We start from the raw sequence: 26109 nt of genomic DNA, 5'->3' as shown, positions 1-26109 counted from the left end.
GAGGGGTGGCTCTTGTGGCAGAGGAACTCTGATGCTTGCCAACGTCGTTTTTTGGGTCTGTCTGAAGGGTTTACACACGTCAGGCCAGATCCCAGGTTTGAAACAGATCACACTGTTACTACTTATTCAGTAGGAAAATTGTGTCAGAACTGGTTACAACATTCCACTTTGGCTGCAGTTAAACTGCATCTGTCCCAGTTGAATGAAAATATAGACCTAAATAATTTTATAAAAGGCCCAGCTAGGGGTAGATCTAAACGCTTTCTTTATGCTATATACAATGAGATTTGGAAATTTTCACAAGTTGAGGCAGCAAAGCGCCTGAGAGCTATTGATCAAGCAAATTTGGAAAAAGTGCTTGCAGTGGTCGATAACAGTATTAACATGCTTTCTTCCAGAATTTACACATTGGATAATATTGTTTCTTCTGTTGTTGATATTGTACATGATGAAGTGTCCACGTTATACCATGGTCAAAATCAATTGCGTTCTGTGATGCAGTTTGCATGGACGCTACAGACTCTTAAGGCTGGTCGAGTTCCCTGGACCTCATTGAACGTTTCATCCCTTTTTGCTCCTTTTAATCTTACTGAGAAACAGCGCATGCTTTCAATGCGTGATGCTTCATTTTCTATGCTACATATTGAAAAGCTAGAGTCCTTGCCTTTCTCTGTTGCTGAAACCACTACTGCCACGTGGCTTATTCATGGATTAATTACATTACCATTCCCTTTGTATAAATTTACTAACTGTATGCGTTATATTGCTATAGGACGATATGAACCGCTAGGCAATGCATTCCTACATGAGGCATGGTCATTACCATACACATACAGATGTCTGAAAGATGGAAAAGAGGTTAATCTTAATGGTGAGGAATGCACACAGTCACCTGACCATTCATTAATATGCAGACACATTCAGTTACACGGTTCTTGTAATCAGGACCGCCCAAATTTAGCATGTGTTTTAAAAGGCACGCCAGTTCCAGCAGTAGTGCCCACATTTACATTATTAGCTAATGGGAGTTATTTGCTTTTAAACAACGAATTATGTTGTGGTTTATTAATTGGTGTGGCTTATATAGTTACTGTATCAGAGCGTGTAGTGTGCTGCAAGAACGTGCTATACCCACCCACGCATGGCTCTTCAGATGTCTCCATCTGGCCACGGATCCCAACCTTGGAAGCGAAATTCAATGGTTTAAGCAGAATAAGGGCCATTTTTTGTCTCAAAAACAAGTGACCCTGAGTTCGGCCCGGGAAACTTATGTCCTTCACATAGCCAACACCCGCACAGAGGTGCAGGCGCTCTTAAACACTGATTTGCCATTTCATTTCTGCGAGCTGGTACACCAGATTTTTAATGCTTCTTCAACGACTGGCCTTGCACATTTTTTTAAACTAGTAAGCAGTGGCCTCGTGACTACGTTTGAAAAAGTTTTTGGTTTCATTCCCACGTTTTTCCACACTATTTTTTCGAGTTTGTTTGGTGGACTACCTGTTTTGCTGGCTGTGGCCGCAGGCTTTCTGTTGGTGTTTTTCTTCATAAAACATGGATGCCCATCCTGCGCAAGACGACGTTCAACGCCTCCTGACCCTGTGTCGTAATCGGATGCTCAATTACTATGGAACATTGCCGCTTGCAGCATTAAGCACGGCCTATAGATTGTCATTTCGGTTCACCGACTTCACGTGTGTCCAACCTGTCTTTCACTGCCTGAGCTGCGAGTTCGATTGGGCCATTGATTTATGCCTATGCTTGAGGACTGCTCCTGACGTCGATTTTGATCAGCTAATGCGTCCCGTTGTGGCTCACGAGCTGATCTGTTCTGGCGAGAGAGTTATGGCCTTGGCAGCAATAAATGGAGTCCTGGGCCAATGGGAGATCTCTGCAGCGGCGAATGCCTTTCTGACACACAGCGAGCTGGTGAACCCACCGAGTTGTCCTCTGACGTTGCAGGAGGATCCGATGCTGGAGGAGCACGTATGTTCTTTCCCATTGCTAAATTGGATGGCTGAACTATTTTCGGATGATGGCAGTGATTTCATACTGGAGGCTGTTGCAACTTTCTTTGCATATACTTTCCAATCGTGAGACGCATGGAGGGAATGCTTTGTTGTGATATATGACTTTCCCCTCGCTGAAGTGGAGGGATGGACTATGTTCAGCTGATGGAAAGTTCACTCACGTGATGTCGCTGGAGATAACGTCTAGGTGGCACATGACTTTGGATATCGGATAAGTGCCTTGGTTTTTTCTCTTACAAACATTTGAAAGGATGCGACCTGGTCATACATTTCATAATTTTTGGACCTGGCGGTAGACTTTTGGTTCAAGACTCTTGTTTTTTTTTTTTTTAGATTTGAGGCCACTGTAGGCATTCATACATATTCATTCATACATATTCATTCATACATATTTTTAGCTTATTTTAGCTCAAGATTATTGAATTTTGCTTTCAATTTTTGTATCTGATTTAGTATTGCCTTTTCCCTTATGATTGGCGGTGCTCGGACCAATGGGGGGGTGTCATATGGATACTTCATTACATATATTGCGTTAAGTTAGCATGAGTGTATTACATGTTTAAACAGCCGCTTTGCCTTCGGCTTCAGTTTTGCACACGACACGTACTTGTTGTTGTAGCTTTCACCCTAGAAGCGGTGAGGTGTTTTATTTGAGAATAATATGTTATTCCTATGCTATCAGCTTTGCCTCGTACACTTGGTACAACTGTCTGCACACTGAGAGCTGCACACTCTAAGATTAACCTAACACAAGGTTGCTGGGAAGTCTGATCCTCGCACCACATTAGACATTAGACATAACACAAATAATGTTGATGCCAACATTTTGGGCTCTACGCGGGTTTAAGATAGAGTTACACGGAATGAACGTAGACACTTGGTGCTGCGCATGGAGAGAGCTGGTAGCTGTTGATGTGAACTGCTCCTACTGACATTGAGAGGTATGGGGCCGCCCTGCTAAAGCCCGAATGAGACCTTCTTAGATATAAAATAATATACTAGATAGGGTGCGCGAAATATAGGTGATATCGATTCTATAGGTTTTGCATTATAACATGCTAGCACCTTTTGCTTACTATGGATTAGTGACTATGCTGCTAACTCTGATTTTTATAATCTGCATTTTGGTATTATACAAGATACTGCGTTTGAGAACTTTGCATTGAATAATAAATATTTCAAACTTGCACTTGTGTTCTTTGACTCCCAGTTTTGGTTTGAAATGATTATATAATGAAAGAGTGTTCATGTGTTCCACGATTCCTGAGGTATTCTAAAGATCATGTTCTGGTTTGTCTAAGACATGGTTCATTCCATAATGATCCATGAGACACTGTAGCTAGCTAGGTAAGGAGATTTCTGACACTGAGATGAGTTTTGGATCATCCTAACTCACTGAGGTTCTAGATCTCTATGCACAGTTCTGTGGGAGAACGGAAACCCTGCTACAAACCTGTTTGCCCAGAACTAAGACCTCTGTCTTCACTTCATTAAGTTGGAGACAGTTGTCCGTCATCCAACTTGCCACCTCTTTTAGAGCAGTCTGGAATTTAGGGGCATCAACCGCAGAGTCCCCATTTAGTGTTCCTCCTAACTAGATCCCTAACGATCTCAGAGAGGGTACAGCACATAGCCAGCAGCACTAACTTCAGACCAGCATCAGTACTCCCTTGGACCGAAACCAATATTGCTTCAGAGAGAGAGAGAGAGAGAGGGGGACCGAACAGCACAGAAACAGCACCGCTAACTCGTTAGATCCTAAACAATCCAGCTTCAGGGAGAGAGTGCAGCCCTTGAGTGCCCCGTCCGGGGTTGTAAGCGCTATACATACATAATAACCAGCAGCTCTTTCAGACTAGAGTCCGTGCTCCTCTGGACCCGTCTCCGCTCCTAGAAGACCGAGTGCACCACCGACCCCACCGACGGAGCAGGCCCTGGAGAGCACCAACAGGAAGGACCCCCCTCCCCATAGCAGCGCAAGAGCACATCCCCCCTTGAACACAATGTGACTGGCAGCAAAGCCTTAAACAGCTTTAGAGCTTACCTGGACCACTCCTCCTCCCCGGGTCCCTCAAGGCGCCATTTCGGCCTGGTGTGTCAACCTATAAAAGGAACCGCGTCATCAAAAGTGAGGAGACCCCGGTCTGAATGCACGGGGCGCGCTCAGGACACTGAAGTAAGTGTCTGAAGAAAGCTCCGAACAAGACGGGAAAAGGCGGAGAGAAGCCCGCCCACTTCCTGAAGCTTCACCCAGAAGGAGAGCTCCTGCTCTCCAGCCAGCGGGGCCACCGCCCTCCCACGCACCCCGATCACCCTCGACCCTCCCACGCACCCCGATCACTATCGACCCTCCCACGCACCTCGATCACCCTCGACCCTCCCACGCACCCTGATCACCCTCGACCCTCCCACGCACCCTGATCACCCTCGAAGATCCCACGCACCCCGATCACCCCGAGGATGCACACGGCCCTCCCATGCACCCCGATCACCCTCGACCCTCCCACGCACCCCGATCACCCCGAGGGTGCACACCGCCCTCCCACGCACCCCGATCACCCTCGACGATGCACACCGCCCTCCCACGCACCCCGATCACCCAGACCGCCCACTCATGCACCCCGATCACCCCCAAAGATGCACACCACCCTCCCACTGACCCCGATCACCCTCGACCCTCCCACGCACCCCAGATCACCCTCGACCCTCCCACGCACCCCGATCACCCTCGACCCTCCCACGCACCCCGATCACCCCGAGGGTGCACACCGCCCTCCCACGCACCCCGATCATCCTCGAGGATGCACACCGCCCTCCCACGTACCCCGATCACCCCCGAGGATGCACACCGCCCACCCATGCAACCCAATCACCCCCGAGGATGCACACCGCCCACCCATGCAACCCAATCACCCCGAGGATGCACACCCCCCTCCCACGCACCCCGAGGATGCACACCGCCCTCCCACGCACCCCGATCACCCTCGACCCTCCCACGCACCCCGATCACCCTCGACCCTCCCACGCACACCGATCACTCTCGACCCTCCCACACACCCTGATCACCCCAGAGGATGCACACCGCCCTCCCACGCACCCCTATCACCCTCGGCCCTCCCACCCCGATCACCCTCGACCCTCCCACACACCCCGATCACCCTCGACCCTCCCACGCACCCCAATCACCCTCGACCCTCCCACGCACCCCAATCACCCTCGACCCTCCCACGCACCCCGATCACCCTCGACCCTCCTACGCACCCCGATCACCCCGAGGATCCACACCGCCCTCCCACGCACCCCGATCACCCCCAAGGATGCCTCCCGCACACCCACACACCCGATCACCCTCGAGGATGCACACCACCCTCCCACGCACCCTGATCACCCCCAAAGCTGCACACCACTCTTCCTCGCACCCCGATCACCCCTGAGGATGCACCCCACCTTCCCACACACCCGATCATCCCCAAGGATGCACACCGCGCACCCCTTCTCCCCTGAAGATACACACCGTACTCCTACGCACACCAGTGACTCCAGAGTATGCACACCGCCCTCCCACGCACCCTGTACTCCCCCAAGGACGCACCTCACCCTCCCACGCACCTTGATCACCCCAAGGATGCACCCGCCCTCCCATGCACCCCGATCACCCCGAGGATGCACACCACGCAGCCGATCACCCTCGAGGATGCCTACCGGCCGACCCACGCACCCCGATCACCCCCGAGGATACACCTTGCCATCCCACGCACCCATATCACCCGTTAGGATGCACCCTGCCCTCCCACACACCCATATCACCCCTGAGGATGCACCCCACTCTCCCACGCAACCCGATCACCCCCGAGAATGCACACCGCCCTCCCACGCACCCCGATCATCCCCGAGGGTGCACACCGCCCTTCCACGCACCCTGATCACCCCAGAGGGTGCCTCCCGCCCACCCATGCACCCCGATCACCCCAGAGGATGCACCTCGCCATCCCACGCACTCATATCACCCCTGAGGATGCACCCCGCCCTCCCACGCTCCCTGATCACCCCTGAGAATGCACACCGCCCTCCCATGTACCCCAATCACCCGAGGATGCACACCGCCCTCCCACGCACCTCAATCTGTGGCATCACCCAGGGCTCATCCCTCAGCCCAACGCTGTTCAACGTCTACATGACCCCCCTCGCACAAGTGGCCCGCCATCACGACCTCAACATCATCTCCTATGCTGACAACACCCAGCTCATCCTCTCCCTCACCAAGGACCGCACACCGCCAACACCAAACTCCATGAGGGAATGAAGGCCGTCACCGATTGGATGAGGAGCAGCTGTCTGAAGCTGAACTCGGACAAGACAGAGGTCCTCATCCTCGGACCCACCCCCTCAGGCTGGGACGACTCCTGGTGGTCGGCCACACTGGGAACAGCACCAACACCCACCGACCATGCACGCAATCTAGGATTCATCCTCGACTCCTCCCTCTCCATGTCTAAGCAGGTCAACGCCGTCTACTCCTCCTGCTACAACACCCTCCGCATGCTCCGCAGGATCTACAAGTGGATCCCGACCGAAACAAGAAGAACAGTGACACAGGCCCTCGTTAGCAGCAGACTGGACTATGGCAATGCACTCTACGCAGGAATCCCAGCCAATCACCTACGATGACTACAACGCATCCAAAACGCCTCCGCCCGACTGATCTTCAACGTCCCCCGCCACAGCCACACCACCCCCCACCTGAGAGACCTACACTGGCTCCCCGTTGACAAGTGGATCCACTTCAAGCTCCTCACCCACGCACACAAAGCACTCCACAAAGCCGGGCCAGCCTACCTGAACAGCAAACTCAGTTTCCACACCCCCACCCGCCAGCTATGCACAGCCAGCTCTTCTCCACTGTTAAGACCCCCTGGTCTTTTGGCCTGGTTGTCAATTATATGTCGTGATTCTAATCTCCGCAGTTTGAGTAACCTGTTACCTCCTCTTATATCTGCGGATACCTGATCCATACAGAAGAACCTAAGTTGATCTCTATTGCTCTGGTGAAACATCTCAAAGTGTCTCGCCACCGGGTAAGTGGGGTCCTTATTCTGAATGGCCCTGAGATGTTCCAAGAGCCTAATCTTGGTGGGATGTGTGGTACTCCCAATGTACCGCAAGCCACATGGACATACCAGACAGTACACCGTGTGGCTTGTGTTACAATTAATTAGACTCTTGATTTTCCTTGGTTCTTTCATTCCTGGTACTTTATATTCGAACAACTTTTTACTATTCTTGCAAGCTTTGCATTTTAGACATGGATAAAATCCTGCCCATTTCCCAAATGGCGACATTTTGTCATCCTTTTCACAGTGGCTCTGAACTATGCTACTTCGTAGAGATCTGGCTCTCCTAAACGTGATGAGGGGAGACCTTGGAAGATCTTTTCCAATAATCGGATCGGATCTGAGGATATGCCAATTCTTTGCAAACTTCTGCCTAATCTCTGGGGCATCACATGAATAATCCACAATCATTCTCAAACTATTAGTCTCCACCTCCTTCTTCTTCGTTCTTCCTACATGGACTCCAGATAACAGGTCTCTTCTAGGCTTACTGTCAGCTTTAAATGTTGCCTCTATGAGCACTGTCTTGCTATAGCCCCTAGCTTCAAATCTCTTAGTACTCTCCATTACAGCTGTTTCATAGTCACAATGACGTGTACAGTTTCTTTTTATTCTCAGAAATTCGCCATACGGGATACTTGATATTGTTTTACCCGGATGGCAACTGTCAGCGTGTAGCACAGAATTTACCGACGTGGGTTTCCTATGCAACGCCGTGCAAAGTCTCCCCTCAGCAGTGAACACCCTTAGGTCCAAAAAATGTACTGTTACTGTGCTCACTTCGCCTGTAAATTTGAGATTGAGATCATTATCATTAAGTGCCTCAATGTATGCCCTGGCAGACTCCTCTGTGCCTCTATAGATGATAAATAAATTGTCTATATATCTGTTCCAAGATGCAACTTTTTGTGCCCATTCCACATTCCTCTCTGGCCAGGCCAATTGCTCCTCCCACCAGCCCACAAAAAGATTCGCGTAGCTGGGGGCGAAGCAGGTGCCCATGGCCGTACCACAGATCTGTTTAAACAATTGATCCTGGAACAGAAATATATTGTTACTCAGGCAAAATGTTACAAATTCCAATAGAATCTCATTGTGTTCAGCTAGATTCATTGGCCGAGTCGCTAAGAACCATCTCACCGCTTCCACCCCTTGGAGATTGTCTATGCTTGTGTATAGGCTTGAAATATCAAGTGTCTTCATTACCATTTCTTCATTCCGAATCAGGTAACAGGAAGTCTTTCGTATCCCTTATGTACGACTTCAAGCACTTTTACAAAGTCAAAGAGAAAAAATTCCACAAACCTAGACATCTGTTGAGTCAGGCTTCCCAAGGACGAAACAATCGGACGTCCTGGTGGGCAGGTTGCATGTTTATGCAGCTTGGGCAGGTGATAAAATGTTGGTATCATGGGGTGCTTACATTCCAAAAAGGCCAATTCTTCCTTACTTAGCATCCCTTTATGGTACCATTTATTCAACAGAGAGCGATATGCATTGACGCCGTCTTCAAATATTCTTTTCGTTACTCTCATGTAACTTTGTGTCATTCAATTGCGTGAGGGCTTCCTTTACATAGTAGTCGTTAAGACTACATTCCCGCCTTTGTCCGACGGTTTGCAAATAATCTCCTTGTCATTCTTTAAATCCATTATTGCTTTTCTTTGTTGTGCCGTAATATTGTCGTTGGCATATTTTTTCTTTACTGAACTGCAATGATTTGAAAGGTCCTTGACCATTACATCCGTAAATATATCCACTGCATCAGCTGGCATCATGGGACAGAATCGTGATTTGGGTTTGAACAGACTTCCCGATCTTTTTTGTATTATTCCAATACGATTTCTACTGAAGGCCGACGATGGGATCAGCGTTCTCGGATCCCCCTCTTCCGCCAGATCTGCCATGACTGCCAATGTTTCTATGTCCCCAGCAGTAAGATTATCATGCCCCTCATCAGAAATCTGTTGTGTCACGGATCGTTCTTTGCCTTTATAGAACTTAAGCAGTTTAATTTTTCTGCAAAATTTGAAGAGATCAATCCTAAGTTGTGTATACTCTGACTTTTTTGTCGGGCAGAAGCTCAGTCCCAGTTGCAACACCTCCTCCTCGGATTTTGTCAATACTATTGAGGTCAAGTTGACAACTGTAAGGACTTCGGTAACTATCTTCAGTTCCAAACCTTCTTGCTTCTTGTCATCCTCGGTGAGGCGCTGCTGGCGTTTGCTCCACCCGCCTCGCCCGGCGTTTGTTTTCTTCTTTCTTTGCGGCGGTTTTTCTGCTGGTTTTCTTCTAAGTCCCCCCCCCCCCGCCCCCCAAGGTCAAATATATCATTGATTGTCCGGATCTTTCTTCGCAGGGCACAGGCTAGATTCGAGATTTCTCTGGAAGCCCCAAGGAAAGGAAAGTAGATACTTCCCTGTATCTGCCCCGAAAGGAGAAAGTAAACAAAACTCAGAGCGCCCAGAAGTGTTAAGCAAGTAACTGGTCGCCAGCAGACTTTCTATTTCTATTTCGGTTGCCAGTCAGACTGGCTTAAGTAAGGCTTGGCTTAATCCCGTCTCTTGATAGGATGTCTTTACATGGGCTCTCCATGGAAGAGAGAGGCCTCTGTCACAAGTGAGGCGGCACTCATGAGGTCTCTTGAAAGAGAGGCCTCGTCGAGTTTCCAGATAGATGACCACAGCGGCGGTGCACAGGTTCGAATTCGGTCACACAAATACTTTAAAGCCATCTCCCTGTGACAAATCAATGGAAGACCGGGGGACAGACATCGCTTTTCTACAAAAGCGCTTTTCCTCTACCTGTATTGCCGCACAATCGACAATGCCCCAGACCCCGGCCCCGTAGGATGCCACAGGGGCACAGCGAGCTGTGTATAGGCCACAGGGCCGCAGTGAGCTGTGTATAGGCCACAGGGGCGCAGTGAGCTGTGTATAGGCCACAGGGGCGCAGTGAGCTGTGTATAGGCCACAGGGGCGCAGTGAGCTGTGTATAGGCCACAGGGGCGCAGTGAGCTGTGTATAGGCCACAGGGGCGCAGTGAGCTGTGTATAGGCCACAGGGGCGCAGTGAGCTGTGTATAGGCCACAGGGGCGCAGTGAGCTGTGTATAGGCCACAGGGGCGCAGTGAGCTGTGTATAGGCCACAGGGGCGCAGTGAGCTGTGTATAGGCCACAGGGGCGCAGTGAGCGGTGTATAGGCCACAGGGGCGCAGTGAGCTGTGTATAGGCCACAGGGGCGCAGTGAGCTGTGTATAGGCCACAGGGGCACAGTGAGCTGTGTATAGGCCACAGGGGCACAGTGAGCTGTGTATAGGCCACAGGGGCACAGTGAGCTGTGTATAGGCCACAGGGGCACAGTGAGCTGTGTATAGGCCACAGCGGCACAGTGAGCTGTGTATAGGCCACAGCGAGCTGTGTATAGGCCACAGGGGCACAGCGAGCTGTGTATAGGCCACAGGGGCACAGCGAGCTGTGTATAGGCCACAGGGGCACAGCGAGCTGTGTATAGGCCACAGGGGCACAGCGAGCTGTGTATAGGCCACAGGGGCACAGCGAGCTGTGTATAGGCCACAGGGGCACAGCGAGCTGTGTATAGGCCACAGGGGCACAGCGAGCTGTGTATAGGCCACAGGGGCACAGTGAGCTGTGTATAGGCCACAGTGAGTTGTGTATAGGCCACAGGGGCACAATAAGCTGTGTATAGGCCACAGTGAGCTGTGTGTAGGCCACAGGGGCACAGTGAGCTGTGTATAGGCCACAGAGGCACAGTGAGCTGTGTATAGGCCACAGGGGCACAGTGAGCTGTGTATAGGCCACAGGGGCACAGTGAGCTGTGTATAGGCCACAGGGGCACAGTGAGCTGTGTATAGGCCACAGGGGCACCGTGAGCTGTGTATAGGCCACAGGGGCACCGTGAGCTGTGTATAGGCCACAGGGGCACCGTGAGCTGTGTATAGGCCACAGGGGCACAGTGAGCTGTGTATAGGCCACAGGGGCACAGTGAGCTGTGTATAGGCCACAGGGGCACAGTGAGCTGTGTATAGGCCACAGGGGCACAGTGAGCTGTGTGTAGGCCACAGGGGCACAGTGAGCTGTGTGTAGGCCACAGGGGCACAGTGAGCTGTGTATAGGCAACAGGGTCGCAGTGAGCTGTATATATGCCACAGCGGCACAGTGAGCTGTGTATAGGCCACAGGGTACGAGCTGTGTATAGGCCACAGTGAGCTGTGTATAGGCCACAGGGGCACAATAAGCTCTGTATAGGCCACAGGGGTACAGTGAGCTGTGTATAGGCCACAGTGAGCTGTGTATAGGCCACAGGGGCACAATGAGCTGTGTATAGGCCACAGGGGCACAGTGAGCTGTGTATAGGCCACAGGGGCACAGTGAGCTGCGTATAGGCCACAGGGGCGCAGTGAGCTGCGTATAGGCCACAGGGGCGCAGTGAGCTGCGTATATGCCACAGGGGCACAGCGAGCTGTGTATATGCCACAGGGGCACAGTGAGCTGTGTATACGCCACAGGGGCACAGTGAGCTGTGTATACGCCACAGGGGCACAGTGAGCTGTGTATACGCCACAGGGGTACAGTGAGCTGTATATATGCCACAGGGGCACAGTGAGCTGTATATATGCCACATGGGTACAGTGAGCTGTGTATATGCCCTAGTGAGCTGTGTATAGGCCACAGGGGCACAGTGAGCTGTGTATAGGCCACAGGGGCACAGTGAGTTGTATATTGGAGATGGGAGATTGAGGAGTGAACCGACTGCCCTTCTAAGAAGAGGCATGATGTAATATCGAGAGGTAGGGAGCGTCCAGTTGTGGATGAAGAAGAGGCATGAGGTGAAATCAAGAGGCAGGGAGCGTCCGGTGGTGGATGAAAGAGGCATGAGGTGGAATCAAGAGGCAGGGAGCGTTCAGTGGTGGATGAAAGAGGCATGAGGTGGAATCAAGAGGCAGGGAACGTCCGGTGGTGGATGAAAGAAAGAGGCATAAGGTGGAATCACGAGGCAGGGAGCGTCCGGTGGTGGATGAAAGAGGCATGCGGTGGAATCAAGATGCAGGGAGCGTTCAGTGGTGGATGAAAGAGGCATGAGGTGGAATCAAGAGGCAGGGAGCGTCCGGTGGTGGATGAAAGAGGCATGAGGTGGAATCAAGAGGCAGGGAGCGTTCAGTGGTGGATGAAAGAGGCATGAGGTGGAATCAAGAGGTAGGGAGCGTCCGGTGGTGGATGAAAGAAAGAGGCATGAGGTGGAATCACGAGGCAGGGAGCGTCCGGTGGTGGATGAAAGAGGCATGCGGTGGAATCAAGAGGCAGGGAGCGTCCGGTGGTGGATTAAAGAAGAGGCATGAGGTGGAATCAAGAGGCAGAAAGCGTCCGGTGGTGGATGAAAGAGGCATGAGGTGGAATCAAGAGGCAGGGAGCGTCCGGTGGTGGATGAAAGAAAGAGGCATGAGGTGAAATCAAGAGGTAGGGAGTGTCCGGTGGTGGATAAAAGAGGCATGAGGTGAAATCAAGAGGCAGGGAGCGTCCGGTGGTGGATAAAAGAGGCATGAGGTGAAATCAAGAGGCAGGGAGCGTCCGGTGGTGGATGAAAGAGGCATGAGGTGGAATCAAGAGGCAGAAAGCGTCCGGTGGTGGATGAAAGAAAGAGGCATGAGGTGATATCAAGAGGTAGGGAGTGTCCCTGTGGTGGATGAAAGAGGCATGAGGTGGAAACAAGAGGCACGGAGCGTCCGGTGGTGGATAAAAGAGGCATGAGGTGGAATCAAGAGGCAGGGAGCGTTCAGTGGTGGATGAAAGAAAGAGACATGAGGTGGAATCAAGAGGCAGAAAGCGTCCAGTGGTGGATGAAAGAAAGAGGCATGAGGTGGAATCAAGAGGCAGAAAGCGTCCAGTGGTGGATGAAAGAAAGAGGCATGAGGTGGAATCAAGAGGCAGGGAGTGTCCCTGTGGTGGATGAAAGAGGCATGAGGTGGAATCAAGAGGCAGAAAGCGTCCGGTGGTGGATGAAAGAAAGAGGCATGAGGTGGAATCAAGGAGGCAGAAAGCGTCCAGTGGTGGATTAAAGAAAGAGGCATGAGGTGGAATCAAGAGGCAGGGAGCGTCCGGTGGTGGATGAAAGAGGCATGAGGTGGAATCAAGAGGCAGGGAGCGTTCAGTGGTGGATGAAAGAGGCATGAAGTGGAATCAAGAGGCAGTCAGTGTCCAGTGGTGGATTAAGAAGAGGCATGAGTTGGAATCAAGAGGCAGGGAGTGTCACTGTGGTGGATGAAAGAGGCATGAGGTGGAATCAAGAGGCAGGGAGTGTCGCTGTGGTGGATAAAAGAGGCATGAGGTGGAATTAAGAGGCAATCAGTGTCCAGTGGTGGATTAAAGAAGAGGCATGAGGTGGAATCAAGAGGCAGGGAGTGTCCGGTGGTGGATGAAAGAGGCATGAGGTGGAATCAAGAGGCAGGGAGCGTTCAGTGGTGGATGAAAGAGGCATGAAGTGGAATCAAGAGGCAGTCAGTGTCCAGTGGTGGATTAAGAAGAGGCATAAGTTGGAATCAAGAGGCAGGGAGTGTCGCTGTGGTGGATGAAAGAGGCATGAGGTGGAATCAAGAGGTAGGGAGTGTCGCTGTGGTGGATGAAAGAGGCATGAGGTGGAATCAAGAGGCAGGGAGTGTGGCTGTGGTGGATGAAAGAGGCATGAGGTGGAATCAAGAGGCAATCAGTGTCCAGTGGTGGATTAAAGAAGAGGAATGAGGTAGAATCAAGAGGCAGGGAGCATTCAGTGGTGGATGAAAGAGGCATGAGGTGGAATCAAGAGGCAGGGAGCGTCCGGTGGTGGATGAAAGAGGCATGAGGTGGAATCAAGAGGCAGGGAGCGTCCAGTGGTGGATGAAAGAGGCATGAGGTGGAATCAAGAGGCAGGGAGCGTCCGGTGGTGGAAGAAAGAGGCATGAGGTGGAATCAAGAGGCAGGGAGCGTCCGGTGGTGGAAGAAAGAGGCATGAGGTGGAATCAAGAGGCAGGGAGCGTTCGGTGGTGGATGAAAGAGGCATGAGGTGGAATCAAGAGGCAGGGAGCGTCCGGGGGTGGATGAAAGAGGCATGAGGTGGAATCAAGAGGCAGGGAGCGTTCAGTGGTGGATGAAAGAGGCATGAAGTGGAATCAAGAGGCAGGGAGTGTCGCTGTGGTGGATGAAAGAGGCATGAGGTGGAATCAAGAGGCAGGGAGCGTTCAGTGGTGGATGAAAGAGGCATGAAGTGGAATCAAGAGGCAGGGAGGGTTCAGTGGTGGATGAAAGAGGCATGAAGTGGAATCAAGAGGCAGGGAGTGTCGCTGTGGTGGATGAAAGAGGCATGTGGTGGAATCAAGAGGCAGGGAGTGTCGCTGTGGTGGATGAAAGAGGCATGTGGTGGAATCAAGAGGCAGGGAGTGTCGCTGTGGTGGATGAAAGAGGCATGTGGTGGAATCAAGAGGCAGGGAGTGTCGCTGTGGTGGATGAAAGAGGCATGAAGTGGAATCAAGAGGCAGTCAGTGTCCAGTGGTGGATTAAAAAGAGGCATGAGGTGGAATCAAGAGGCAGGGAGTGTCGCTGTGGTGGATGAAAGAGGCATGTGGTGGAATCAAGAGGCAATCAGTGTCCAGTGGTGGATTAAAGAAGAGGCATGAGGTGGAATCAAGAGGCAGGGAGTGTACAGTGGTGGATGAAAGAGGCATGAGGTGGAATCAAGAGGCAATCAGTGTCCAGTGGTGGATTAAAGAAGAGGAATGAGGTAGAATCAAGAGGCAGGGAGCGTTCAGTGGTGGATGAAAGAGGCATGAAGTGGAATCAAGAGGCAGGGAGCGTCCGGTGGTGGATGAAAGAGGCATGAGGTGGAATCAAGAGGCAGGGAGCGTCCGGTGGTGGATGAAAGAGGCATGAGGTAGAATCAAGAGGCAGGGAGCGTTCAGTGGTGGATGAAAGAGGCATGAAGTGGAATCAAGAGGCAGGGAGTGTCGCTGTGGTGGATGAAAGAGGCATGAGGTGGAATCAAGAGGCAGGGAGGGTTCAGTGGTGGATGAAAGAGGCATGAAGTGGAATCAAGAGGCAGGGAGTGTCGCTGTGGTGGATGAAAGAGGCATGTGGTGGAATCAAGAGGCAGGGAGTGTCGCTGTGGTGGATGAAAGAGGCATGAGGTGGAATCAAGAGGCAGGGAGTGTCGCTGTGGTGGATGAAAGAGGCATGTGGTGGAATCAAGAGGCAGGGAGTGTCGCTGTGGTGGATGAAAGAGGCATGTGGTGGAATCAAGAGGCAGGGAGCGTTCAGTGGTGGATGAAAGAGGCATGAGGTGGAATCAAGAGGCAGGGAGCGTTCAGTGGTGGATGAAAGAGGCATGAACTAGAATCAAGAGGCAGTCAGTGTCCAGTGGTGGATGAAAGAGGCATGAGGTGGAATCAAGAGGCAGGGAGTGTCGCTGTGGTGGATGAAAGAGGCATGAGGTGGAATCAAGAGGCAATCAGTGTCCAGTGGTGGATTAAAGAAGAGGCATGAGGTGGAATCAAGAGGCAGAAAGCGTCTGGTGGTGGATGAAAGAGGCAGGAAGGAACGCACTGAAACAGCCTCAGGTGCTGACGCCACGTATGTACCTGTGCACATGGACGTGGCCTGCAGAGAAGAGGGGCGCCCTTGGCGTGCACTGAGGGGCCCTCCTGGGTCTGTGGGTGCTGGTAGCCCCCTCTTACGAGGAAGAGGGGCCTCGGGGCGGGGGCTGCTAGGATGTGCGTTGTAGGGAGGTTGTGGGTGAGTGCTGGTGGGGGTCAGAAGGGGTAAGAAGGCCTCAAACGGAGGAGGGGCTCTGGCTATGGTGACCTGAATTTTACAGCCAAAAACCGGGACATTTCACGGGGCAGTGGGGCTGGCGGTGGGTGTCCCGTGGTGTGGTTGAACGGGTCACTGTCGGGGGTCTGAAAGAGAGGGGGCCTCAGCTGAGAGCCTGCGCTGCACCCAGGGGGCTGCGGAGAGGGTCAGTCTGGGGGCTACAGGTATGAGACGTCGGTAGGTAAGGGGGTGCACTCCAGCCAGGGTGAGGATCTGCGGCTCAAGGGAGCGCGTGCAGATGAGACTCTGAATGAGGCGCCGTCGGGGTCTCTCGGTAGGGGTAGAAGGGGTCAGGAAGGCGGGAGGGGTACAGGTGAGGGGGGGGGGGGGGCTGGTTGGACGTGAACAGCAGCGAGGGGGGCTGCGGGCAGTGTGAGGGGGGGGGGGGAGCCCGGCATGAGACGGCTGTAGTTCGGGGGGTAGGGGGGGTGGCAAGGGTTGCACCGCAGTGAGCGGGGGCTGGCAGGGCTCTGTCAGGGGTGAGAAAGAAAGAGGGGGGCTGGTGTGTTTCTGCCAATTGGGGATGGGGGGCAAGGCGGGAGGGTCCGTCTGTGTTCCGTTCTGTGGGGGCTCCTGCCGGAGGTGTGTCCACAATAAGAGCCCTACAACCGGGGGGTGGTTGCGTGCAGTGGAGGGGGTGTAGTGGTAAACAGTCAGGTTGGGGGGGGGGGGGGTCTGTCATCGATGAGATCGCTACAGGTGGGGGTCTGACGGGTGTCTGTGGGGAGGCTGGCTGGCTGCACTGAAGGTTGTTGTAATGTTATCGCTTCAGAGGGGGGGGGCTCAGGATGGACGTGCAGGGTGTACAGCATCTTCACACAGGGGTCGGTTTAGGGGTCCCGGCAAGGATTTGTCGGGGAGGTATGTCTCTCGAGGGGGGGGGTTCGGGGATTTGGTTTCAAGTGGGGGGCGTCAGTAAGGGGCGGATTTCAGGGTGTCTGTCAGGGGGAAGGAGTCTAAGGGGAGGGTGCGTCAGGGGGGGTTGAGTGAAGGGGTGGGGTGTAGCGGTGCAGTGGGTCTCAAGGGGTGTAACCTGGGAGCGTGTGTCGGCGGGCTTGTTGGGCGTCTTTCGGGGGTGGGGGCTCTCGGGTGGGGTCTGAGCGGTATCTGTGTGGGGTGATGCCAGGGCTGGGATGGCTCCCTGCAGGGGGTCCGCCCCAGACATCCCCTCTCCCTCCTCTCCCCGGGATAGCGCCTCGATGCTGCTCAGACGCCGATGGAGGGCAGGGGGTCCTCTTACCTCCGGCCGGGGGCTCCTGTGCCCGTGTGTCTCCGTCTCCCGGCGGGGGCTCCGGTGCCCGTGTGTCTCCGTCTCCCGGGAGCCGCCGGTGCGCCCAGCCTCCTCTGCAGCAAACACCGCCTCTCCTCCGCCCCTCCTCCGGCGCCGGGAGGAGGAGGGACCGGGCAGGCGGCTTAAGAGGAGGGCTGCGAGGGCCGAGGGAACCGGCTGAGCGGGGCCCGCCCGGGAGGGGAGGATGGGATGGGATGGGGCGGGCCACGATCACACGGCTGGGGTGAGCAGGGAAGCGCCGGGACCGGGGCGGCCACGGCTCAAAGGCTGGGGTGGGCCGGGACAGGGTCACACACGCTGGGGTAAGCTGGGACTTTGTCGGGGGCACATAATGGACTGGGGTAAGGCAGGACAGGGCCAAGGTCACACATGCTGTGTGAGAAGGGTCAGGATCACACAGGCCGGGTGAGCGGGGACGAGGCCAGGGCCAGGGTCAGGGTCAGGGTCACAGTGGCTGGATCTCTGCGGGGCAGGACGCGGGCATAAACACGCTGGAAGTCCCCAGTGAGCGTGTATTCCTCCATCACGTGACAGTCACAGTACCAACTGGTAGTTGTGACCAGCAGAAGCCAACACAGAATCCCATGCTCGACACGACGTGCACAGCAGTTGATGGAGCGAGGAGGAGAAACACATCTTTGTATACCCCTTGGGAAGTCATTTTCTCAAAACAATACTTTGACTAATCGTGTGGTTTTGAATTTATAATCAACATAGTATAAGAATGCACACACAAATATACGTGGGAAACTAATTTGTTCGTGTTGCAATTATAACCGACTAATCAAAGTGGTGTTGTAATGTTTAAAATTAATGCCATTGATATACATTTACCAAAAGCGGCATGAAAATGCTTTTTGTCTGTCTGACGATTGGTGAGTAAATCACGCATAAATGTTGCTTCATTCGCTAGGTAAGAACTAACAGGGAAACCCTAGTATGGGGGGAGATAAACAGAAGGGCTATATTTCAATAATTAATATTTATTTGTGTTTGTTTCTATGATAGTTCCCTTTCTGGCCCGTGAGGCCTAAATTAAAATGGAAGTTTTCTGTGAACTCCGAAAGAAAGATGAATCGCGTATGTGCAGCCGGAACCAAGAGTGAATGTGAGCTGCCTGTATGTATTTATTTATTTCCAAGGTTTTATATAGCGCTACTGGACCCAGGGGTATCAGAGCGCTTTATATGATAGGTAAACAATTACAACAGAATAAGACAATGTGCATTAAAACATGAGTTACATAAAATAGGGTAATTGAATGAGCTGGGGAGTTAAGGGGGATGGAGATCACTAGGAGGGGGATGGAGATCACTAGGGGGGGTGTCGAAGTACAGAGGGAGAAGGGAGTGTAGAAAAGGGAAGAGGAAGAATGAGAGGCGGGGAAGGGGTTGAGGAGGAGGCCAGAATCAGGAGGAAGGAGTGTAGAGAGTCAGACATCAGTGAGGTTACGATCCCCAGTATTGGTTGTGAAGGAGTATTTTCAGTCTCTTTTTGAAGAGAGGGTAGGAGGGGTTGCATCGAAGATCTTTGGGGAGAGAGTTCCAGATCGTGGGAGCGTTCCCAGAAAAATCACGAGATTGTTTTTTTTGTGCTTGTGCCTGAACAGAGAGGTTCAAGGACAACATGCCCTGAAAGTCCAGATGACTGCCAACAAATATGGACGTCTGTATTGTGAAACGTGGGAAATAAGATTGATATTGCCATTTGAGGACGTGACTGAGCCGAACGTTTTAAAAACAAAAGACCCTTTAATTTCTGCTGATGCTGCACAAGTCAAATAATAAAATGATGAGGTGATGTTCATCCGCCCTCGAACTGACCAATCCGGATCGTAAAAGGAACTGATAGTTACTTTCTTAGATTTAGTTAGTGAAAAAGGGTATAAAAGACTGTGACTAAACTTAAGAAAAAACTCTCTTTTCGATTTCTTCCTGAGATGCTGACGGAGTGCTGAATTTTTCCTGAGCCGTGAGAACGTTGAGCTTTTGATTTACTTTGAATGGGTATAGAGTCTTTAGTTGAGGTTAATAGTTAGTGAGTGTAGGGAAAACTGGACTTTGGGAACTATCCGGTTCGTTGCTAATACTTGTGTCCTATAATAATGTGTCTTTCTTTCTGAATGTAAAATTAAATGAATATAAAAGTTTGGGTAAAATTCTTTCTTTCTTAAAGTCTATCTGTGAATAAAGATAAATGAAATAAAGCGATTAAACGTCCAACATGCTAACATTTCCAACAAATAAAAATTTGATAAATGGAGAATTAAGCTAGTCTTGTATTTTCCCTAGCCTAATTTTTACTAGTAGATACATCGACAAACAATGGTGGTGTGTCTGAATAATTGCCTCATTGATAAACCATGGTAAAATTTATTAAACTGCAGGTGTAAATAGTATAAATATCTAGTTTTAATTTAGACACTCCGCTATGATCCACCAGCTCTCCTTTGAGTCTCACCAATCCGTGAAGTAGAACGAAAGTGTGTATGAGTGACTCGCAGTGTTATGCGCCCAACTGATGAGAAAATATCTGATTTAGTACTTCAAGGAGAGGTGATGAGGTTTTAGAAAACATTTCCGGAGTCGCGCTGCACCAGTAATTAACTTGGTAGCAGAGGATGGTTACTATAGAATTAGCTAGGATTATGTATAAAGTGATGTATAAGGGTTTTGATATACACAATTATGACTAACATCTGTTCAGTTTGTATTACGTTATATGTAGTCCTGGAAAGGCTTCCAGATAGTGTGGGAAGCTAGTCACTCTGTCTGCAGGCAGAGGAAGTGTGGCAAGTGAAGTCGCACATCGCATAGCCTCTTTCAAAAGTAGTATAGTCGTATACTGCAGTGGTATCGTCGCATATCACTAGTTTAGGGACCTTTACGTGTGAAAGGATAAATGCATAGCGAGGACAGTCTATAAAATCTTAGCCTTCAAGTACAGGTATCATTGTGTATCCTGATTTAAAACTTACTGCTGAGAGAGTAATAGAGCTTAACCCAAGCTTTAGAGAAGGGTAAGATAAAGGAAGTGGTGCTACTTCATCAACGAGTCAAAAATGTTGTGGTAGAGAAGAGGTAAGCGCTGTCTACTGGAAATACAGAATACTTGTGTGATTGAGAAAACTTTTACTTTTGTTTAGTGAAACAGACAAATGGAGTTGTTTTATGTAAGTTACTAACTGATTCAGTTGTATATCTTGTAAATATGTCTTCTCAATAAATTTTGTAAAGGAGGGGTCAGTCGAAGCTGCAGAAGCCGGAGCGAAGTTGACGTCAAAAGTGTCGCGCAGGGATTGGTCCTCGTGACCAAGTCAGAGTAAGGGCTGATTGGTGCATCAGCGAAAGCAGCAGAACTATTGGTTAAACACTAAGGAGACGTATCTTGTTCTAATTGGTGCGCTAGTGTGAACCGTGCTGTGATAGGCTGGTGTTACGGAAGAGCAACAGAAGAGTGCGCAATCTTTTGAAAGACAGGGAATTATCAAGAAAATGGATTATTATTACGTAGAAGAAAAGGAGAAACTAAAGCAAAAAAATGAAATAACTCTGGACATGATCCTCAAAAAAAATCAACGAAGGTAACGACTTGGACAAATCCACCAAACAAACAATAGACAATATGCAACTGGAGCTAGCAGCCATAAGAACGGACCAACACAAAACCAATTGCAGGATAGATGCCACAGAGAAGCGCATCAGTGACATAGAGGACAACGCCCAATCAAATAAGTCCCTGCAATCCGTTGCCAAAACCTCCAGCACACTCCAGAAACAACTGGCACTAGCAAGGCAAGACGACCACAGCAGAAGGGGGAACATCAGACTGTTGGGGATCCCAGAGGTAGAAGAAGACAAACCTGGATCCTGCACAGCCCTAATAGAAGAGCTGATACCACTACTAACGGGTATCAAGTTTGATAGACAATTTGAAATAGATAAAGCTTACAGAGTGCCAGCAGTCAAACCGCCTCAAGGTCGCGGCCCACGACCAATCATTTGTAAGCCCCTAAGATCGAATCAAACAGAAGCGATCTTTGCAATGGCACGTAAAAACCCGAACCTAAAATGGAACGGCAACAAAATAATAATAACGAAGGACTTCTCAAGGCAAACAGTGGAAACCAGAAAAGGATTCCTAGTACTAAGAGATAGGATGTGGAAAGACAATGTCACCTTCAGCTTTGCGGGCCTAGCCAGGCTAAGAATCACTGACAAATGGCGCATGCTGGTCTTTGAGGACCCTAACGAACTGAGAAGATACCTCCAAGGCCCGGCACCAGTTGACATGGAAGCCCAGGGCCCAGGAGCGGCGAAAAGGAGAGCATCAACAGACAACACTGAAACAGAAGGCACCAAGAACACCTAACGTAGCTGAGATTCAGACGCTGCGCTAAACTAGATCCACAAGACACCACAACGCAAATCAACAGGCAAACAATAGAGCAACTGATCTACCTCAAGACACAACAACCTACCTCTACAAGCAACAATCTACCTCTACAATACGGACAGACCGAGCGGATGCCTGAGAGTACAGCAGAGCATCAGGACCTCTCAAATATCCTTTATAACTATGCGCTCCAAGGTGCTAAGCACTAACCACAAAGATGACAATTCTAAAGCAGACTTGGACTAAGCTCAACACAAGCCTGCACATGCAATCATGGGGGGGGTGGAGGGAGGGGAGGGAGGGAGGCCTGGCGGGGAGAGGGGGAGACCCCAGTACAGGTGTTTTTATTTTCCATGCTTTCTTGCTTTCCTTTCCTTCTTCTTTTTGTTAGCCTTTCCCCTATCTTCACGGACAGACACAAACACTTACCGAACCAGCCAGCATGACACAGCAAGCTACACAGAGAAGTATCAGCTATAAGAAGGGCGGAGGGTTGATGTAGGGGTACCAGATACACACAAGGACATCCAAGCATCAAGCGACACCCAACCTAGGGAATGTCACAAAATACGCTAAACCAAACTCTCCCAAGCATTAAGGTAGTCTCTTTTAATGTCAAAGGGCTCAACCATCCAATAAAGAGAAGGAAAGTCATAGAGTACCTAGGCAAAATGAAAAGCGATGTGTGCGTGCACCAAGAAACGAAACTGGCACTAGATGATGCACATCGACTGAGGGCGAACTGGATAGAGCATTCACTATGCTCACCAGCGGTCCACAAAAAGAGGGGGGTAATTACTCTAATAAACAAAAAATCCAGACTAGTGCTACATGACAGTTACGCAGACGAGGAAGGGAGAATCCTAAGAACAAGCCTCAAGCGGGGGGAGGAGACTATCCACATTGCCAGCATTTACAGGCCCAACTCAGAGGACAAGGAGTTCTGGGGAAATGTTGAAAATAGACTGGATAAGCTTCCCCAGGAGGACCTTCTGATACTAGCTGGAGACCTCAACCAAGTACTTGACCATACCATAGACAGACACCCGCAAAGAGTCAGCCACTGCTCGCAAGAGCAAAATACCCTGAAGAACCTATGTGCCAAGCTAAACCTGAAGGACCCCTGGAGACTCCAGCACCCAGACTACAGAGACTACACCTTCTACTCTAACCCACATAACTCATACAGCAGGATTGACTACATCCTCATTTCGGCCTCTCAAACACACCTCATAGACCACCCAGAAATTCTGCCAAGAACGATATCAGACCACTCACACATCAGTCTAACACTTAGCAGGAGACACAACATGCAAATAAGACGCAGGTGGAGATTCAATAGCGACATCCTCACAAACCCGGCTAACGCAGCCGAAGTAGAGGAGACAATAAATGACTACCTAGAGTTCAATGATAACCCAGACACAGTCAGAGGCACCCTCTGGGACGCCTTGAAAGCCACAGTCAGGGGGAAAATACTAAGCATCAAGTCCAGAATGAACAAAGAAAGAAATAAAAGAGTGACAGAGCTCGAAACGCAGATTAAAGACCTGGAAAGATGCCATAGTACAAACCTAACAGACAAAAACACCCTGACAGAGTTAGCTAGGAAGAAATACGAACTCAACAGGATTCTGAGTGAGAGAGCATGCATGTGGATAAACAAATATAAAGCAATAAACCTATGCACAGCGAATAGAGCAGGGAAAGCACTCGCCTCATACCTCAAGAGCAAACAGAGGCAACACGCGATTTCAGCGATAACTGACACTAATAAGAAGTCACAAACATCAAGCGGAGAAATCCTCAAGGTCTTCAGAGACTTCTATGAATACCTATACAGGGAGGACAAGAACCTCAAAACGGACGGGGGAGCTAGCCTCCTAGACAAGCTAGACCTTCCCAAGCTGTCGTATACACAAAGAGCAACACTAGGGTGACCTTGTTAGGACACCCCCCGCGCCGCACGGCCACCAGCTGCTGCGAGTGCCTCCCCGCCTACCTGCCTCTCTGCTCTGACTGCCGCCGCGTGACCACGCCCCCTGCCATCGAGCGGCGCGGTGTGCGCTCGCTTTCCTGCATTGTACCACTGTTATTGTATTAATTGTCTTTTGGCCCATATTGTATTCTGTCCCCCCTATTGCCTGTTTGCCTGTTTTTTTTGTTGGTTGCCCCCGTCTCTTCCCTCCCCGCTTCCCGCCACCGCCGCTAACCCCGCCCCTTTCTTCATTCTGTACCCTCCCCGCTCCCGCCTCCCAGCTGCTCCGCCCCCCCTCGCACTTCGCCATATATGGCGACCGTGCGAACGCGCAGCGGTCACGCGCAGCGGGCGCGCCGAAGGCGCGCCAAAGGTAAGCCCGTCTGCGCCCGTCTGCGCCTGGACCGCGCCCAGTGCCAGGACCCCTGGTCCTCGAGGACCCCAGCCCACCCGCTTGACGTACACCGCCGCCTCCCTCAACGCACTCAACACCGGCCGAATCCCAGGATGCTACCGAGCCACCCCACGACGCACCCACGGACCCTTCAGCTGCCACGCCTGCAAGTTCACCTGCATCCGGACCTGCCCTGCATCAGCACCCGCCAAACTGAACACCAGCAGCAACCACCTCAAGTGCATCCTGCTCAACACCCGCTCCGTCCACAGGCACGCCATCGAACTCTGGAACCTCCTCAACACCACAGCCCCTGACGTTGCCTTCCTCACGGAGACCTGGATGAACGCCTCTTCAGCACCCGACATCGCTATCGCCATCCCAGAGGGATACAAGATCACCCGGAGGGACCGCTCCGCCAACCAGATGGGAGGAGGCATCGCCGTCATTGACAGGGACACCATCCGCATCACGACCTACACCGACGACACCCTGACAACCGCCGAACACCTGCACTTCCAGATCCGCACCGACCCGAAGACCACTCTCAGAGGCACCCTGATCTACCGACCCCCGGGACCACGCACACAATTCAGCGAGGACATCGCCGACTTCATCAGCCCGCACGCCCTCCCCTCCGCTGACTACATCCTCCTGGGGGACCTCAACTTCCACCTGGAGAACAACAGCGACCGCAACACCATCACCCTGCTCGACAACCTCGCCAACCTCGGACTCAAACAACTGGTGTCCACCCCTACCCACCTCGCCGGACACACACTCGACGCCATCTTCTCATCCAGCAAAGACATCGCCTTCAGCCACGCCACAGGACTCCACTGGACGGACCACAGCTGCGTCCACTTCACCTTTAAAAGAACGACGAGCCACCACCACCAGCCAAAGGTTGCCCGAAGAAGCTGGAACAAGATCACAGCCGACCAGCTCGCCGCTTCCCTGAGCCAGCACCCTCCTGCCAGCTCAGCGAACCCCAGCCAGGCCGCCGACAACCTCACGAAGTGGATCAGCAACTGCGCGGACGAACTCGCCCCTCTGAGAACCCCGCCCAGCAGACCCGCCAGCAAGAAAGCCCCATGGTTCACCGACGAACTCAAGAGCTCCAAGAAGAACTGCCGAGCCCTCGAGAAAGTCTGGAGAAGGGAACCAACACCGGACAACTTGACCACCCTCAAGCATGCCACCAGGAAGCACCACCAACTGATCCGCGCCGCCAAGAAAACTGCATTCAAAGACCGGCTGGACAACAACGCACACAACTGCAAGGAACTCTTCAACATCGTGAAAGAGCTCTCCAACCCCAACGCCGGAAACAACGACATCACCCCATCGCAAGACCTCTGCAACTCCCTCGCCTCCTACTTCCACAACAAGATCGCGGACATACACAACAGCTTCAGCATCCAACCGACGCACGCCACGACCACAGCAACGCGGCCCACCGCCACCATCCGCGCCTGGACTCCGATCAGCACCGAAGACACCGTCCGCATGATGAACTCCGTCCACTCCGGATCTCCGACCGACCCCTGCCCTCACCACGTCTTCAACAAGGCTGACGCGGTCATCGCACCCCACCTGCGGGACATTATCAACACCTCCTTCGACACCGCCACCTTCCCTGAGAGCTGGAAGCACGCCAAACTCAGCGCTCTACTCAAGAAACCTACAGCAGACCCCACCGAACTCAAGAATTACCGCCCCATCTCGTTCCTCCCGTTTCCAGCCAAAGTCATCGAGAAGACCGTCAACAAATAGCTGGCCGCCTTCCTCGAGACGAACGGATCCCTCGACCCCTCACAGTCTGGCTTCCGAGCCAACCACAGCACCGAGACCGCCCTCATTGCTGCCACCGACGACATCCGAGCCCTGATGGACAACGGAGAAACAGCGGCCCTCATCCTCCTAGACCTCTCCGCGGCATTCGACACTGTCTGCCACCGCACCCTAGTGCAGCGCCTCAGCAACGTCGGAATCCAGGAGAAGGCACTGGAATGGATCGTCTCCTTCCTCGACGGAAGAACACAGAGAGTCCGCC

At 51.8% G+C, this 26109-nt stretch overlaps 1 protein-coding gene across 2 annotated transcripts in view; it reads right to left on the bottom strand.

The window, feature by feature from the left end:
* PITPNM1 (phosphatidylinositol transfer protein membrane associated 1) overlaps window positions 1-17368 on the bottom strand; it is a 297695-nt gene extending 280327 nt beyond the window's left edge. For both annotated transcript variants that reach the window (XM_086953244.1, XM_086953245.1), the window contains exon 1: window positions 17236-17368. The gene's annotated coding sequence lies outside the window, so the exon portion shown is untranslated. The remainder of the gene's footprint in view (window positions 1-17235) is intronic.
* Between the last annotated feature and the right edge of the window lie 8741 nt (window positions 17369-26109).

Source organism: Lissotriton vulgaris, chromosome 1_2 (assembly GCF_964263255.1).
Source record: "Lissotriton vulgaris chromosome 1_2, aLisVul1.2, whole genome shotgun sequence".
Classification (NCBI taxonomy): domain Eukaryota; kingdom Metazoa; phylum Chordata; class Amphibia; order Caudata; family Salamandridae; genus Lissotriton; species Lissotriton vulgaris.
This window is presented reverse-complemented; position numbering and strand designations above follow the sequence as displayed.